Raw genomic sequence first — 17981 nt, 5'->3', positions numbered from 1 at the left:
GTCAGGCTCCCAGAAACAGCCTTATAGAGAGAAGGGAGTATTGTATTAAGAAAAAAAAAATGTTACTGAACTATTGACTGAAGGTAAATTTAGATAAAATTAGCAGCATTATTTTCTTTATGGGCATTTGTTTTGTTTTAAGTTATCATAAAACTAGGTATTTCATTGCTGTCAGTTAATACCAGAGCTTAGCTCTTTTTTTTTTTTTTTTTTAAGATTTGTTTACTTATTTGAAAGTCAGAGTTACACACAGAAGGAGAGGCAGAGAGAGAGAGAGAGAGAGAGAGAGAGAGAGGTCTTCCATCCTATGGTTCACTCCCCAGTTGGCCACAGTGACCAGAGCTGTGTCAATCCAAAGCCAGGAGTCAGGAGCTTCTTCCAGCTCTCCCACATGGGTGCAGGGGCCCAAGTTACTTGGGCCATCCTCTACTGCTTTCCCAGGCCATAGCAGAGAATTGGATTGGAAGCAGAGTAGCCAGGACTCAAACCGACACCCATATGCGATGCTGGCACTGCAAGCAGCAGTTTTACCAGCTACACCAAAGCGCTGGCCCCACGGCTTAGCTCTTTTTTTTCTTTTTTATTTGACAGGCAGAGTTAGACAATGAGAGAGAGAGAAAGAGAGACAGAGAGAAAGGTTTTCCTTCCGTTGGTTCACTCCCAAAATGGCTGCTACAGCCGGAGCTATGCCGATCCGAAGCCAGGAGCCAGGTGCCTCCTCCTGGTCTCCCATGCGGGTGCAGGGCCCAAATACCTGGGCCATCCTCCACTGCCTTCCTGGGCCACGGCAGAGAGCTGGACTGGAAGAGGAACAACCAGGATCAGAACCTGGCGCCCATATGGGATGCCGGCGCTGCAGGTGGAGGATTAACCAAGTGAGCCACAGCACTGGCCCCTGGCTTAACTCTTAAAAAAAAAATTAACTGGCAGCTGACACTGTGGCTCAGTGGGTTAACGCCTTGGCCTGAAGCACCGGCTTCCCATATGGTCGCTGATTCTAGTCTCGGCTGCTCCTCTTCCAATCCAGCTCTGCTATGGTCTGGGATAGCAGTAGAAGATAGCCCAAGTCTTTGGGCCCTTGCACCCACATGGGAGATCTGGAAGAAGCTCCTGGCTCCTGGCTTTGGATCGACACAGCTGTGGCCACTATGGCCAACTGGGGAATGAACCATCAGATGGAAGACCTCTCTCTCTCTCTCTCTCTCTCTCTCTGTCTCTCCTCTCTCTGTATAACTCTGACTTTCAAATAAATAAATAAATCTTTTTAAAAAATTAACTTTCTATATAAACTATAAAATGTTTGAAACAGCCTACTTCACCTTAATGCGTATTGTTTACTTTATTAGTCTTCAAAGATCAACCATTTGCTACCAAACTAAATCAGTATTTTGAATGTGCTTCCCTTAGTTTTTTGTTATTAGCTGATTCCTGTATGCATTTCCACCAGAACTTGAGGCAAGTCAGAAGAAATTTGTTTCTTTTAAAATGCAAACCAGCACCAAAAATTTAAATGTATGCGTTGCTTAAGTATTTTGCTGCTTTTTATTTTTTAAAAGAAATAAACACCAAAAAAATTATGTTGTGTATTTGTAAAGATAGAAAACTAAAAAAATGTGCTTTCTGTAACTTTGTCTACTCATTTAAGTTACTGACTTGTAAAATCATGTTTGAATTAAACTCACTACAGTATTTCTCATTAGTACAATTATATAATTTAGTTTAAGAATGTACATATTGGCCAGTGGCCTCTCCAAAGCACATTTTAGGGATTGAAATAGAGAGAAAATACATCTTCAAACATATTTGATGGAGTCTTTCACTACATATACTCTGTTAGATTTATGTGTTGTAGAGTGTTTTGTATTTTTGTATTGTATATGACCTTTTTCTTAATGTGACAGTTAAATCCATCTTTTAAAACATAGTCACAAATTTTAAAAAATAGCACAATGGTTTCCCTGAGAACTCCTCTGATGCAGACTTTTGCTGATGGTCACCACTCCATGAGCTCTTCTAAGCAGCCTGTGGATATTCCTAACACGTAGTTTACTTACACTGAAGTTTAGAATAAGCCCCAAGTAAGATGATGGAAATTCACATAGAACTACCAGTCCTTACATGATTTTAATATATCCAGATACATTAATTTCACTTACTCTGATGTAGGCCAAGCATTCATTTTTGTCCACTTAACTGTTGCTCAAATGACATCCCTCTCCTAGACATTCATTTCTTGACCCAAATGAAAATACCTGACCTAAAGACAACATGAGAAAGAGATGGCTGAGATGAATGCCTGTAACACAACATCAATAAATTTCTCAAAAACTCAAGCAAGTATAGATAAGAGAGCATATTGTTCCATGCAAATCTCCAAAAAGAGAGTTAGGGAGGAGCAAACTTGAATGTGGGAGAGCTGTGATTGTTGATACTCATTTCCAAGGAAACACAATAGAACTTTTTGTCAGTAACAATTTTAGGGTAACAATATCATTCATTCAGTTTCTTTTCCTCAAGTAAAATTTCACTTGTTTAATACATTCTCTCTCCATAATCAGTGTATTTCATGTCATTTTGTTTAACATTATTATGAAACGTGAGGTGGCAGATGGGGCCACCACCTGCTACATCAACATCCCATTTGGGCATCTGCTCAAGTCCCACTGCTCCACTTCCAATCCGGCTCCCTGCTAATATACCTGGGAAAGCAGTGGAAGATGGCCCAAATACTTGGGCCCCTGCACCCATGTGGGAGATCTGGATCGAGTTGCAGACACCTAGCTTCAGCCTGGACATTTGGGGGTGAACCAGCAGATGGAAGATCTCTCTCTCTCTCTCTCTCTCTCTGTGTATGTGTCTCAATCTGTATCTCCCTGTGTATAACTCTACCTTTCAAATAAATGAATAAATCTTTAAAATATTATTATTATTGTAACCAAGGCTCCTGTACAAAACCATTATTTGTGAATAATTGACTGTGTCACTACTTATTCCCTTTTATAAGGCCCATCTGCTTTTTCCCTCTTAGTACTATCCCAGAAATTCTGAACATGTTAGTCCTTATCAACTAAGATGTTCCCAACTTACCCTGCTTTCCTGCCCCAAGTTTAGCAGTAGGTTCCCTCCAAAGACAGCTGGCTAATTTTTGGAAAAGAGGATACAATGTCCTGAAATTTAGATCTTTGTTTGCATTTTCTATCCTTCCACGCTACCATTGCCAACAAACTGCTTGATGTTAGAAGCTATGCAGGTAATTTCAGAAACAGGAGTAGACTTTCAAAGTCGGTACTTCAGTGATGTCTGTGAAGGAACTGGTTTTCGCCAGTATTTCTATAACAGGCACATGTGTTGATCTCTACAGCATTTTGTCAGCAAAGATCTCCTGGGTGGTTAAAATTCAAAAATAAGGGCTGGTGTTGTGGCACAGTGGGTTAAGCTGCTGCCTACAACTGCATCAAGACTCAGCTGCTCCTCTTCCCATCCAGCTTCCTGCTACTGGCTTGGGAAAAGCAGTAGAAGATGGCCCAAATATGGCTCCTACACCCATGAGGGAGATCAGGGAGAGGCTCCTGGCTCCTGGCTCCAGCCTGGCTCCAGCCTGGCTCAGCCCTGGCTGCTCCAGCCATTTGGGAAATGAACCAGTGGATGGAAAATCTCTCTTTCTCTCTCTCTCTCTTTCTCTCTCTCTCTTTCTCTCTCTCTCTGTCTTTCCCCTCTTTTGCTGTAACTCTGCCTTCCAAATAAATAAAGAAATAAATCTTTTTTAAAAACTCCAAAAAGTAAATTGTTCCCCCAAAATGACAAAATCCTATAACGTGTCTAAATTGGTGAAAAGTCGAATTCACATCCCCCTTTTTTTTTTTTTCTTCATTATCAAAAATAGCATAGAAAATTTTGTTAACACACTCTGGCAAAATATCGGAGATAAAAAGCAACCCAGTGGGGCCACCACAGTGGCCCAGCAGGTTAAAACCACAGCCTGCAGAGCCAGCATCCCATATGGGCTGGGGTTAGAATCCAGGCTGCTCCACTTCCAATCCATCTCCCTGCTAATGCTCCTGGTAAAGCAGCAGAAGATGGTCCAAGTGTTTGGGTCCCCACATCCATGTGGGAGACCTGAAAGAAGCTGCCGGCTACTGGCTTCGGCCCAGCCCGGTCCTGGCTGTTGCTGCCATTTAGGAGTGAACAAGCAGGTGGAAGATCTCTCTCTCTCTCTCTCTCTCTCTCTCCCTCTCTCTTTGTGTGTGTGTATGTGTGTGTGTCCTTCTTTCTATAACTCTGCCTTTCAAATAAATAAATCAATCTTGGAAAAATAAAAAGAAATGAAACCTTTAAAAATGAAAAGTAAAGTGAAAGTGCTTTAGTATCACTGTTCTTATTAGCAGTGGCCTTTGGGATATAATATGAATTCTGTACCAGGTGACCAGTGTATGGAGGGGTCCTGTTTTTCCTCCATTTTTTGTCTTTGCCCTAAATGCAAAAGTGGATAGCAGCTTTCTTATGCCTACCACCTATTCCATACTAGTTATGCATGTAGTATTGCCACATATTTCATCCATTAAGTTACAGACAAGCCCTTATCCTTTTAAAAGAATACATTTTATTAAGATTTGTTTATTTTGTTTGAAAGGGGATTACAGTGAGAGGAGAGAGAGAGAGAGATCTTCCATCTGCTAATTCACTCCCCAAATGACCGCAGAAGCCACGGCTGGACCAAGCTGAAGCCAGGAGCCAGGAGCTTCCTCCAGGTCTCCCATGTGGGTGCATGGGCCCAGGGGCCCAAGCACTTGGGCCGTCTTCTGCTGCTTTCCTAGGCCATTAGCAGAAAGCTGGATCGGAAGTGGAGCACCTATCACCCATATGGGGTGCCGGCATCACAGGCGGCAGCTTCACCTATACCACAGTGCCAATCCCATTTTTTCTTAATTAAGATGTTTCAATTGGTTTCTGTTACTTCAGGATCTTCATGTTTAAAGATGTCCTCCGTTATTAGCTGTTCTAAAGTAGAACATCTTCAGTATTTTAATCAAGCAAGGTCATGCCCGGAAAAGCAGCTCCTTTTAACGAGAGCCTGCAGGAGTTAGAATTCATCGGCACATTTTCAGTGGAGTAAATTGAAACCTTTGATCAGAGACCATTCCCAAACAGTAGACAAGTCAAAGGCAAAAAGAGGTTTGCACCTGCTGTGCTCCTAACTGAATTATTAAGGACAGGAAAAAAGACAGTACACTCCTAAAAAGCTTGCTTTATGGACTTCGCTTAGAATCATTTCCCTTGATTTATCTGGCTCTTCTGGGGGAATCCAGCACAGGCCCGACAGGAACATGAACCTGAGTGCTCATAAAACCTTCTGGATGCTTTGTCTTTGGGATTCAAAGCCCTGGCAGCTCAACAGCACCACAACAGCTGTCAGCAAAAACCAACTCACCTTGGGTTCGTGAAGTTGGTCAGTGCACATGAGGTCTGCGCCCAAGACTCCCATCTGGAACAACGTTCCAATCACCGTATAAAGCAGAGGCTTACTGCGACCAGTGAGCAGTAAATGTCTTTCACTGACTGGTGAATGACAGTACGGGAGATGAGCTGTGGGGCACTGCCTCCTTCTGCTCCCACCATACCATGTCTGATGTCAAATCTTCCTACGTCTCTGGAAAAGCGAGGGTGTAACAGCTTATTCATAGTAAGAATGTCAGCTGAGCAGAGAACTGATCCTGCTATCAACTCCTGAAACATTGTCTTCAGTGGTTTCTTCTTTTATTTTGTTGACTTGTATCCCCTCCATCCTGTACAGCCCAGTGTCTGCCCCTCTCCACAGGCTGCCAATCTAAACTCTTTAATATTAGCAACTTCAACTTGCCTCCAATACATATGTTTATGTCTATATGTGCATATATATTTAATTGACATTAATAGTGTTAGACTCAAAAATTATGTTTCAGCAATCTAGCTGTGCAGCTGAATGTATACCTTGGCCGTCCTTCATAACTCCTGTACATAATTATTTGCTGGTTATTACAAATAACGTGATAAACATTCTCTTGAGTCTCGCCTACTGCACTTGGTGTTTTTGCACAGCTCAGGCAGTAGTTTCACTAAATTCAGCCTTATAGCTTTACAAAGTGACTGTACTAGTTTGCATCCCCACCCGCAGGGCTTGAGAGTTACCTCCCCACAGTCTCACCCCCTCACCAGCACCTGATAGACCACTTTATTTTTTTTGGGGGGGAGGGGGCGGTCAGGTGGGGGAGGTGAGGCAAGAGACATAGAAAAAGAGAGTCAGATACTGAGCTCTCATCGTCTACTGATTTACTCCCCAAATGCTCACAGCAGCTGGGTCACAGGCGGGAACCAGGAACTCACTCCAGGTCTGCCATACGGGTGGCAGTGCTGGGGGTCAGCACTGCCGCCTCCCAGGGTCTGTCTTAGTAGGAGGCTATGGCCAGAAGCAGAGGCATTCTGGTGTGGAATTCAGGGGTCTTAACTGTAGACCAGATACTCATCTCAAACCCTCTAATTTTTGCATTTCAGCCATAAGTAATTCAAAGTTTCACTTTGTATGTTGTTGATTGCTGTGAAATTAAGTATCTCATTTCTATATGTTTTTATAGTTATGCTATGCCTTAATCATAATCCTTCCCATTTTCGGTTGTGCTTATCTTGCTTATTTATAAAAAATTATTTTGTTATTTAAAATATTAATTTTTATTGGTATTAAGTATTTTCTAGAACTTCTTTCGTACTATCATTTGTGCCTAAGTTTCATCAATGTATCCTTCATTGTCCTTTTGTGAGCACTAACTGGAAAACTAAAATGCAGACCTGCTCGGATTCTATTGCAGTGGCCAGGTAACAACAGTCTGGATATAATCAAATGAATAATTTTTCCCTTTGTAATTTATGCTTGAAAGATTTATTTTAAATCTTTCTATATCACAAAGAATCTCCCTGTATTTTCTTCTATTCTTTTTAGTTTTACCTTTCATACTTAATTTTTTAATCTATCTAACTTAATTTTCCTGCCTAGTCTATGCTTATATTCATAAAATTCCTACCTATTTTGTACTTATTACTATAGTTCATATCCTATCTTTGTCTTCCAATTCTACTTAAATAATTCACTTATTTTCCAAGGTCAAATACCAAGTTTATTAATATGTGTGTTTTAGTTTCTATTGCTTTGAAGAAGGTTTTGCGTTGGATAAGATTTTTCCCCTTACTACTACTCTTTTTCTAAATTAGTTTACCTATTGTTAAAAGCTATATAAATTTGAGACTAAGAGAGATGCATATACAAAACAAATTCATTTTAATTTAATTATCTTTGAATATTTAAATGTTAATTTAATTACCTTTGAATATTTAAACTATTAAGTTATCCTATCAATGAACATAAGTTAACTCCAGTTTTTTTGAGGTTTCTTTAATATACCTTACTCATAAGGGTATGATACCTTTAAGTTAATTACTATCTAGCAATATGTTTACATGCTATAAGTTGTTATTGAGGACATTTGGATTAATATTCAAAAACATTTGAAACCACTTTTTCCTCTTGCCTTTGCCATAGACACATGGAAGCAAAAATGTTCAACTTCTGGACTCTACCACACTGTGGAGACCTACCCAGCTCTGGCCAAAGAAAGTCTCTAGGGAAGTGTTTGTTTCTCCCACCCACCTGCTCAAGGGCACAGCCTCTGCCTGTGCCCAGCATCCTGTATGGCATTGGTTCGTGTCCCGGATGTTCCTCTTCAATCCAGCTCTCTAGGTATGGGCTTTGAGCAGGGGACTGGGAGAAGAGGACAAGGAACCAAACCAAAATCCACCTGATGTGAAAGTCCTCTTTTAGTGACCTCAATAACTTTACTTAACACACTGGTACCATAGCAATGCACTCAGCAAAACTCCAAAATGGATTTTTTTAATCAACCCAGTTTCTTTATAAAAGAGTCTCAAGGGAAAGAAGAGAAACTTCATAGATGTATCAGCCAATGGCAATATTCGAACCATATTTTGATTTCAATTTGAACATGCACACTGGAAAAACAATGTGTGAGGGGCCAGCTCTGTGGCACAGCGGGTTAAAACCCTGGCCTGAAGCACTGGCATCCCATATGGGCGCCAGATCTAGTTCTGACTGCTCCTCTTCCAATCCAGTTCTCTTCTATGGCCTGGGAAAGCAGTATAAGGTGGCCCAAGTCCTTGGGCCCCTGCACCCATGTGGGAGACCCGGAAGAAACTCCTGGCTCCTGGCTCAGCTCCAGCCATTGTGGCCATCTGGGGAGTGAACCAGTGGATGGAAGACCTCTCTCTCTGTCTCTACCTCTCCCTGTAACTCTGTCTTTCAAATAAATAAAATAAATATTTTAAAAAAGAAAAAGAAAAACAATATGTGAAACCATCAAGGAAATGTGAAAACTGGCTATTTAACATCACTAAGAAACTTTTCTTTTAGGTGTGATGGTGTTATAGTCATTCCTAAGGATTCTTCTCTGATTATTTTACATTGTTGATATTTTCTGAATTACTTCTGTCTATTCAAGTAACAGTTTTTTGTTTGGTAATCTTGAGTCTTCTTTTCCAAGATATTAACCTTTCTCAAAAATATTTGGTGACTTTTGGTTATCTGCTCATCTTACAAAGAACTGAACAAACTGATAACTACAGGGCTATGATATGAATTTCCTCTGCTATTGGCACATTTGTTTATTCCATTGTTAGAAAGCAGAGCTAAAGGATCCATGTCAGGGCTGGGGGTGTGGCAGCCAGTTAAGCCACCCCACCAAGATTGGCATCCCACATGGGTGCGAGTTTGAGTCCTGGCTGTTCTGCTTCCAATCCAGCTCCCTGCTCATGCACCTGGGAAGGCAGGGAAAAGTGTCTAAATGCTGGGGCCCCTGACAACCACATGTGAGTCCCTGCAGGGGCACTTCCTTTCCACATGGGTGGTTCCCCACCCACCCACCCATTGCCTGGTGAGTACAGTTGACAAGGTGGAGACCTTCCCTGCCAACTGTGCTCTAACTGTGGTGGCTGCCCCCACTGTCTGGGTGGAACGTGTCACCACTAATTCCTGGGTACACACACAAGAGCTGGAGTAGCTGCTGCCTGCCCCTGTCCAAAAATGGCACCAGAGCACTCACAGCTGGCCGCAGGTCACTCTTGGGAAAGAGGGAAGGGAGATGGGGAGAGAGAGATGCACTCCCCTCCCCCCCAAGCAGTCGCCCAGTTCCTCCCAGAATTCTGGGCCATACTCAAAGACACTGTAGTCCACTAGGCTCTCGCTCCAGCTGTATCAACAGAGGCTCAAGCCAGTTCAGTCTGACCTCAAGCCATCTTAATTAGAGTTTTCATGCTTTCCGATTTGATTTTAAAAGCCCAGAATGTCTTTTTGTCTGCTCTCTGGGATGCCAAGAAAAGCGGTTGCAAATTGTATGAACTGATTTGCCCTCACTCAGGAAATTTCCCACGATTTTATCCTTCAACCCCTACACTGATCAGCTCATGACTCTGGATGAACTAGGTAGCTGCATACTTGCGCATCTTTTTCTGATATTCAGGAAACCTCCCGCTTACCAAAGGCACGTGGCTCTCATTGATGGGTTCTGTAAGGTCTGGGATGATGAACGCTGAAGTCAGGGCGCCTGTTCCCGCAGATGCACGGTAGATGGCGCTGTGCCCCAGACTCCCAAGCCCCTCCACCTTGCAGGGGCAGCCAAACAAAAAGATTGCATCTTTGGGCAAGGATGCTGCTTTTCCCAGCCCATGTGAGGAAGAGCTTGTCCTCCTAGGAAGCGATTTCCCTACATAAAGTTGGTTTTGCTGATCAGTAAGCCACAATAACTTGAATTTCTCTGATACCAAAGAACGTTAAGCTTCTTTAATGTAAGACTGAAAAAACAATCTGTGTTATGTAACTCTTCTTCATGCATAGCATAATCTCTCAGGTATATGGTGTGCTGCCTTCCCCCTGCTCCGTATTTTAATGTTTAAAAACATGACGGGAAACCTCTGAATAAGCAGTCTGAACATTTGATAAGCAAATGCTGGATGTGTTGGGATTTTATATCAGGATTTTGTGGTTTGACAGTTTAGCATCATGGCTGAGCTGACTCGATGAACAGTGTGTACTCTCAGAGGTAACATTTAATTAGGTGACTGCGTCCTTTGGTTCTTTTAAAGCATTTTTGTATTTTTCATGGTATTCCCTCAAAATTTTAGTAATAACTTCTCAATAGCATTAAAAGGTCCTTTATAGAGTGAATATTTGTTGTTATAGAACAGACAGATATCAGGAGTATCTTTGCTGAAAAATTAAATACTGTGATTATTTCCTTACAAAGCACAGAATTTATTTCTAAAGTGATGCTCATTATTAAACATGCAAAGAGGAGAGCTTACTCAGCAGCAGTAACCCATGTTCTAAAGGGAGAACTTCCCTAGGATAAGTTAGAGAAAAGGCCAGAAGGGTGCAGGTAAGTAGCATAGGCCACGCCCACACTCACACTCTCCCAAGCCTTCCCTCCTCTCTGAATTTGGGTCCCTGGGTGAGGGCATTGCTCTGACCTTTGTTTTGTGTCCCTCTGCCTTTCCCACCAGGACTAACATGCCGCGTCCTGTTTGCTTTTCCAGGCCTTCTTGTCCTTTTAGACTGTAGAGCTCTTCCAGTGCCATAATCTCTTGCAATGCCCAGGTTTGACTTCTGTTCTGGTTCGCGGTGCTACTATCCAGGTTGACCCACTTAGCTGAGACCACTGGGCATTTTCTGTTGGTCTTGAGGTCTTGGGATTCCACAGGTGGGTGGCTGTTTGCAGGGGTCTCTCTTCAGAGTCTGATACACCGTCTTTTGGGGGTTTGCTCCTTCCGGTAAGTGCTGGTGTTTTGGGGGAGCTAACCCACGTCCTTCTTTCTCACTCTCCGTAGCATTCATAGTAATCTCAGCCATGGCCCTGGTTCCCAGTTGCTGTTTACTATTCTCCTAAGAAGATTTATTTATTTGAAAGGCAGAAGGAGACAGAGAGAAGGAGTGATAAAAAGAAAATTATCTTCATCTGCTTCTTCTCTTCCCAAATGCCCACAAGAGCTAGGGCTGGACCAGGCCCAAACCAGGAGTCCATGTGGCTGGCAGGGGTCCAAGCACTTGGGCCATGATGACAATGCTGCCTTCTCAGCCCATCCAGGGAGCTGGATCTGAAATGGAGCAGCGGGGCCTCAAACTGGCACTCATATGGGATGCAGGCGTTGTGCGGGTGGCTTAACCCACTGTGCCACAACGCCAGCTGAGCCGTTTACTCTCATATGCTAACCATTTTGAGGTTCCACAGGAACCCTATCAGGAGGAAGTGGAGTTAGGAGCTGGAGACAGGTGCTGAACCCACACATTCTGATATGGGGTATGTCCCAACCACCAGGCCAAGTGCCTTCCACTTAGTGTATATCTTAATTTTTTATTAATTTTATCTATTAGATCAGCAGAGAGACAGGCAGACAGAGTGACATCTCCAATCCACTTGTTCACTCTCTCAATGCCCACAACTGGCTGGACTGGGTCAAACCCAAGCTAGTAGCTGGGAGCTCAGTCCAGGTCTCCCATGTGGCTGGCAGGAACTCAAGGACTTGAGCCGTTAACTTCAGCTCTCCAGGGTGCCCATTAGCTTGAAGTCCAGCTCAGGAGCCCAGCTGGGACTCTGACCCAGGCACTGGGATGAGGAATGTAGGCAACAGAGGAGTTGCTCTTATCTGCCAGGCCAGAGGCCCACCGCTTTTCACATAGTTGATGCCATTCCCCTTCATTATACTGTAACGTAAAAGTCTTCAACTGTGTCACTCATATATTAACTTTTGTTTTGTTTTTGAAGGGCTTCCCTAGTATTTAACAGAGTACTTCAATGATAACCGTACTTTTTGGGCAAAGCTTGGGGTATTGTTAGTTTTTCTGGCAACTTGTGGAGGGGAATGGTGATTGGATTGGGCTGTTTTGACTGGCCCTGGTCGCATGCCCACGGGCAGTGGCTGCTAAGATGCTGTGCTGTGTCTGGGTGTTCGGTGATGGAAAGATTTAACTGCCTAAGGCGTTCTCTGCTGCACTCCCAGGACTGTGCTGACTCTGCTGATCAGTCATTGCTCTCCTTGTCTGCAACATCGCCGTGCTAAGGAAGTCACTAACAGAATGTTTACAAACCAGGGAGAGCGATGCCCAGGCGGGCAAGTACTGGCAAGGATGTTTAGAAGTCTAGCGCATCCAGTGCGCCAACTCCAGGTCTCCAGTGAGGACATGAAAAATAGAGAAGCAGATGAAGCGGGAACCTGGATTTCCAGTTTCCTGGATGAGGGGTGTTGAGAGATGATGATCGCCAAAGCAGCATGAATTTATATTTCCAAGAAGCTACGGAAATTAGATTGGCATGAGTTTTAATTGGCTCTTCCTTGGCTTGAACACAAAAACCAGAACTATGGTAAAATGCACTTATTTGAACAGGATGGATGTTTATTTCTGTGCCACAGGAAAGATGACCAAATGTAGGCAACAGAGAGGGCTTACTCATGCACACAGCTTGGGTGGTGGGTGGGCTGGAATTCACGATCGGAGATGAAGATGGAAAGGGTGCTTCCTTCCCCTCAGCAAGTAAGTGCTCAGCAGGATCTACTTATTTACTTATTCAAGATTTTAGTTACTTACTTGATGGGTAGTTACAGACGAAAATATCTTCCATCTGCTGGTTCACTCCCAGATAGCCATATCAGCCAGAGCCGAGGCAATCCGAAGCTAGGAGCCAGGAGCTCCTTCTGGGTCTCCCATGTGGGTGCAGGGACACAAGCACTTGGGCCATCTTCCACTGCTTTCCCAGGCCAGAGCAGAGAGCGGGATTGGAAGTGGAGCAGCTGGGACTCGATCTGGTGCCCATATGGGATGCTGGCACTGCAGTGTTGGCCCAGGTTTCATTTACTAATGTGAAGGAACTACCGACTGAATATGGGATCACGTTAATAACTGTGACTACTATTGTATCTATCATGGAAGAATGAGACGGCTCCTGTGAGAAGATGAGGAAATGTGTTTGCAGATCCTACACACATTCGAGCACACCTTGTACATAAAGAACACAGACATATTCAATATTTTTCCTTAACAGTTTAAAAAAAAGTCTTATTTGAAAGTCAGAGTGACTGGGAAGGAGAGACAGGGAAAGAGAGATTGTCCATTCTCTGATTCATTCCCCAAATGAGCACAATGGATGGAGCAGGGCCTGGATGAAGCCAGGAGACTGGAGCTCCATCTGGGTCTCCCTCATGGGAGGCAGGGGCCCCAGCACTGGAGTCATCTTCCATTGCTTTCCCAGGTGCATTCTCAGGGGGCTGGGTCAGAAGTGGAGCAGCTGGGACTCAAACCGGTGCTCAGAGCGGGATGCCTGTGGCTTCTTCACGCACTGCACCCTAACAGCAGTTCTTCCTAAGGACAGCGAGGGAGGGCCTCAGCAGGCGTTTGGTGCTAGTAACTGAGAGGTGCCCTCTGTCTTCTGTCTTGATTGTGTGATGGGCAGCAGAGAGGAGGTGAGGACTCAGCCTGGAGGCACAGGAGGTCGCGTGCCCGTGGCTGTCCCACATCGGGGATGGAAGCTGCTTGTGACAAGCCGCCCCCAGCAGCGGCTGCCTTGTGTGAACTGGGTTTTGCAGGGATATCATTCCTTTCAGGATCCCAGACTCCTGCCCACGCTTTTATGTCCTCACCTCGCCGCCATCAACCCTGGCTGCACCTTTCCTAACCTGCGTGCCTGCGAGCCGCTTTCTAGTTTAATGAAGAATCTTGGGAGACACATTCCATTTGATTTTTAACCTTATCTCATGGAACCACTAATGAGAATTAAAAAGTATTCTAATTTAAAAAAAGAGCATGCATGTCTTTTGATATGTTGTTATAAGGATATTAAAGTATCACAGACAAGTGGCTCCAAATATTTCTAAAGCATGAGCATAATAAATTGATATTCCTCCCTAACTTCAGTGTTACTGCAGTAATGGGATTTGGGAATTAAAGTGAATATTTCTGGAAACATCTTTCTCTTGGCAAACATAGGCTCAGCAACAGCAGGTGTAGGTACACTCAGGCCACACCAAGAACTTGCAAAAGATGTAAAACTCTAGGAGAACCACGGCTTTGCCATTACTAAAACTTTGAGAGCCCATTGGTTTTACAGCAGTCAAGAACTATCTGATTTGAAACAACAAAAAAATTAAATGGAAGCAGTGAAGATACTCTCACCTTATTTGGAAGAGGAAGAGAAGTGTTTCATATTAACCACACCGTGTGCGTTAGTTTTGAGATGGCAGAAGCCATACAAATGATGGCTGGCTTCATCCTTAGAGACTTTGGTTGCCAAGAAGCCAAGAATTGCTGCTGCTGGGAGGAATTATGGAACTTGGTGTAGAGTAGGGGTCCTTGACAAGCAGTCAGAGGGACCCTGGGATGCAGAGACCCTTTGAGAGAAGATCTGCAAGGTCCTCCCTTTTCCACCTAAATGTCTGTGACCAATAAGCCAATGCAAACACCGTCTCAACAGATCTAGCTGCAGAAAATGTAGGATTTCAGCCATCTTCTCATATGTAGGAATCATATATATATATATATATATATATATATATATATATATATGAGGTGTTCTTAAACTGGATAGGCCCAAGAAGGCCTCCAGAACACACAGGGCAACAGTGCTGGGGGTGGGTGGACTTGAAGGCCAGGCGGACACTGCTGGGCAGCACGCCCATAAAGGGGATCCAGGGTAGAAGGAGCAAAGTGACCGGGGACAGGGAGGAAGACGTCACTGGCATCACCACTGTCTGCTGAGCCAGGCTCTGTTCTAAATCCCAGGTGGAGCATCTGGGAGGATGGCTGCACATCAGCATCCGACCTCCTGGTCCCCTCCCAGCTCTCTGCCTTTGGGGCTGGGTAGCTTCAGTTCAGAGCAGAGGCGGAACACGGCCTTGTGTGCACTAGCCCCGGGTTGTTTGGGCAGTGACTCTGTGATGTTCACCAGAGCCATGCGTCAGACCAGCCTCCGGACCAGGACTTCAGGCCCAGTGGGTGGACCAGGCAGAAGGAACCCTGCCTTCGGAGAGTTGCCAGGGAGCTGTGCTGCCAGCCGACCTGCAAGGGAGCAGTGAGTGGAGGCCAGGGGCCCAGCAGGTGCTGCGCTCTGCTGCTTTCCAGGCGACAAAGGGAATGTGGATGTTGGTATTCTGCCCAGGGATGCTGGAGGCCTCACATGCTATCATCCAAACCAAAACGGATGTCAGGGGTCAGCACTCTGGCACAGCAGGTAAAGCCATTGCCTGCAGTACCAGCATTCCACATGGGCGCAGACTCAAGTCCCGGCTGCTCCATCTCCAATCCAGCTCCCCGCCATGGCCTGGGAAAGCAGCAGAAGATGGCCCAAGTCCCTGAGCCCCTGCACCTGCGTGGGAGACCTGAAAGAAGCTCCTGGCTCTTGGCCTCGGATCTGTGCAACTCCAGCCACCGCGGCCATCCGGGGAGTGAACCAACGGATGGAAGACCTTTATCTCTCTCTGCCTCTTGCTCCCTCTTTCTGTGCAGCTCTGACTTGCAAATAAATAAATAAATCTTAAAAGAAAAAAAAAAAGGATTCTGGGGTCTCTGGGAGGGAGAAAGCAAGGAGAAGGAAGTGAGGTAAGGACAGTTACCTGGAGGCGGCGACACAGCACTGAAAGTGCCTCTTTTCCCATTCTCTGTCTCCTGCTCGCTTCTTTCACTGCACAACCCGTGGCTGGTATCACACACCGCTGTTGTTCCAGGCAGGGGAGCTACCACCACCACCATAGCCCACGCCCTCCACACCATAGCCGCCCTCCCAAACACTTGGCCAGCATCCATCCCGGCCGACTCAGAGAACTTGTTCCGGGGAACGCAGACAACCCTGATCAGTGCTCAGAGGAAAGGCTGATGGAACAGCGCTTCTCACGGGACCAGGACACCAAGGACGAAATCCCACAAGTCATGGGGGAGCGGGGCAAGAGGCACAGAGCAGCTAGGGCAGCCGCAGAAGTCACATCCCTTGGCCAGCTGACTCTAGGTGTGAAAGGCCTCCGTCACTTGGGACAGTTGCTTAGCTACAGCCCCTGCTGAGTTCAAGAGTTTGCATTCTTAAGATTTATTTGGTTTCCTTGAAAGTTAGAGTTACACAGAGAGAGGAGAGGCAGAGAGAGAGAGGTCTTCCATCTGATGGTTCACTCCCCAATTGGCCACAATGGCCAGAACTGTGCCAATCCGAAGACAGGAGCCAGGAGCTTCTTCCAGGTCTCCCACATGGGTGCAGGGGCCCAAGGACTTGGGCCATCTTCCACTGCTTTCCCAGGCCATAGCAGAGAGCTGGATGAAAGTGGAGCAGCCGGGACTAGAACCAGCGCCCAAGTGGGATGCTGGTGCTTCAAGCCAGGGTGTTAACCTGCTGCGCCACAGCGCCGGCCCCAAAAGTTTGCATTCTTGTGTTAACTTCTCGTGCCCAGGTCAAGGTGGGAAATCCACCCATAGACCCTGGCCTCCTGACTTCATATGAAGTTTAAAAGCTGCTTTTGGGGCAGCAGTTAAGCCGCCGTCTGCAATGCCAGGGCCCCATATCGGAGCACAGAGTCAAGCCCTGGCTGCTTCCCTTCTGATCCAGCACCCTGCTAGTGAACCTGAGAAGGCAGCAGACGATGGTCAAGTGCCTGGTCCCTGCTACCCATGTGGGAGACCTGGACAGAGTTCTAGGTTCCTGGCTTTGGCCTGGTCCAGCCTTGGCTGTTGCAGCCATTTGGGAAGTAAACCAACAGATGAAAGATCTCTTTTTCTGTTTCCCTGCCTTTCAAATAAATGAAAAATAAATCTTAAAAAATAATCTGCTTTTCAGCATAGTTTCTCTCTGGATTCCACAGTCGCCTTCACTCTTGCTTCCTAGAGGCAGCTAACGGCAGAGGGTCATTTATCTATTGCTTACTAAGTGACCACACACGGGACCTCCTCGTCCAGCCCTGGGAAGCAAATAGGCCCATCATCTTCATTTTGACAACGATGCAACCATGCCTCTGGGGGTTCTGGTGACTTGAAGGGTGCCTGCAAACGGGGAGCTCTGACACCAGTCTGTGCTGGGCAGCGCCGGTGCCCAGGGGCCTGACCGGGGAGGCTGCAAGCCAGGCTTCAGCTGCACTGTGCCCACCAGGTAGGGGTGCCAGGAGGGTGGAGAGGGACCCGTGTGGAGCATTGAGCACCCACCGGCTGGTCTCCTCTTTGCCGGGCACCACCGACGGCCTCCCAGAAGCCTGCGAACTCTCAAGTGGATCCATGCTGTGAGAGTCAGCAGCTACACGAGCACCAGGGAACTCTGCACAGGAGTGAATCACAGAGTTTTACAAAACAAAAATTATAAAAGATTGCATGGTTAAAGTAAAAAAAAAAAGTTTGAGGCCTTTTGCTGTAGGTATTAATGTACAGAAATTCACCAGGTTAAGAAAACATTGCTCTGGGAAAGGCACAGTAGTGTAGCAGGCTAAGCTGCCACCTGAGGCACTGGCATTCCTTATGGATGCTGGCTCCTGTTCTGGATGTGTCTCTTCTGCTAAGGCACCTGAGAAAGCAGCACAAGGTGGCCCAAGTCCTTGGGCCCCTGCACCCAAGTAGGAGACCTGGAAGAAGCTCCTGGCTCCTGGCTTTGGTCTGGCCCAGCTCAAGCTGTTGCAGCCATTTTGGGGGTGAATTCACTTGGGGGTTATGTAGGAATCACAGATGTGCAAAACAAAAATTATAAAAGTTTTTTGAGGTTAAAATTTAAAAAAAAATTGAAATCTTCTGTTGCAGGTATATAATGTATGGAAATTCACCAGGCTAAAAAAAAATTGCTATGGGACTGGTGCTGTGTCATAGCAGGTTGAGCCACCACCTCCAACAATAGCTTCCCATATGGGTGCTGGTTCATGTCCCTGCTGCTCCTCTTCTG

This window comes from Lepus europaeus, chromosome 3 (assembly GCF_033115175.1).
Source record: "Lepus europaeus isolate LE1 chromosome 3, mLepTim1.pri, whole genome shotgun sequence".
Classification (NCBI taxonomy): Eukaryota; Metazoa; Chordata; class Mammalia; order Lagomorpha; family Leporidae; genus Lepus; species Lepus europaeus.
The sequence above is the reverse complement of the archived record's forward strand: the minus strand, read 5'-3'. Positions refer to the sequence as shown.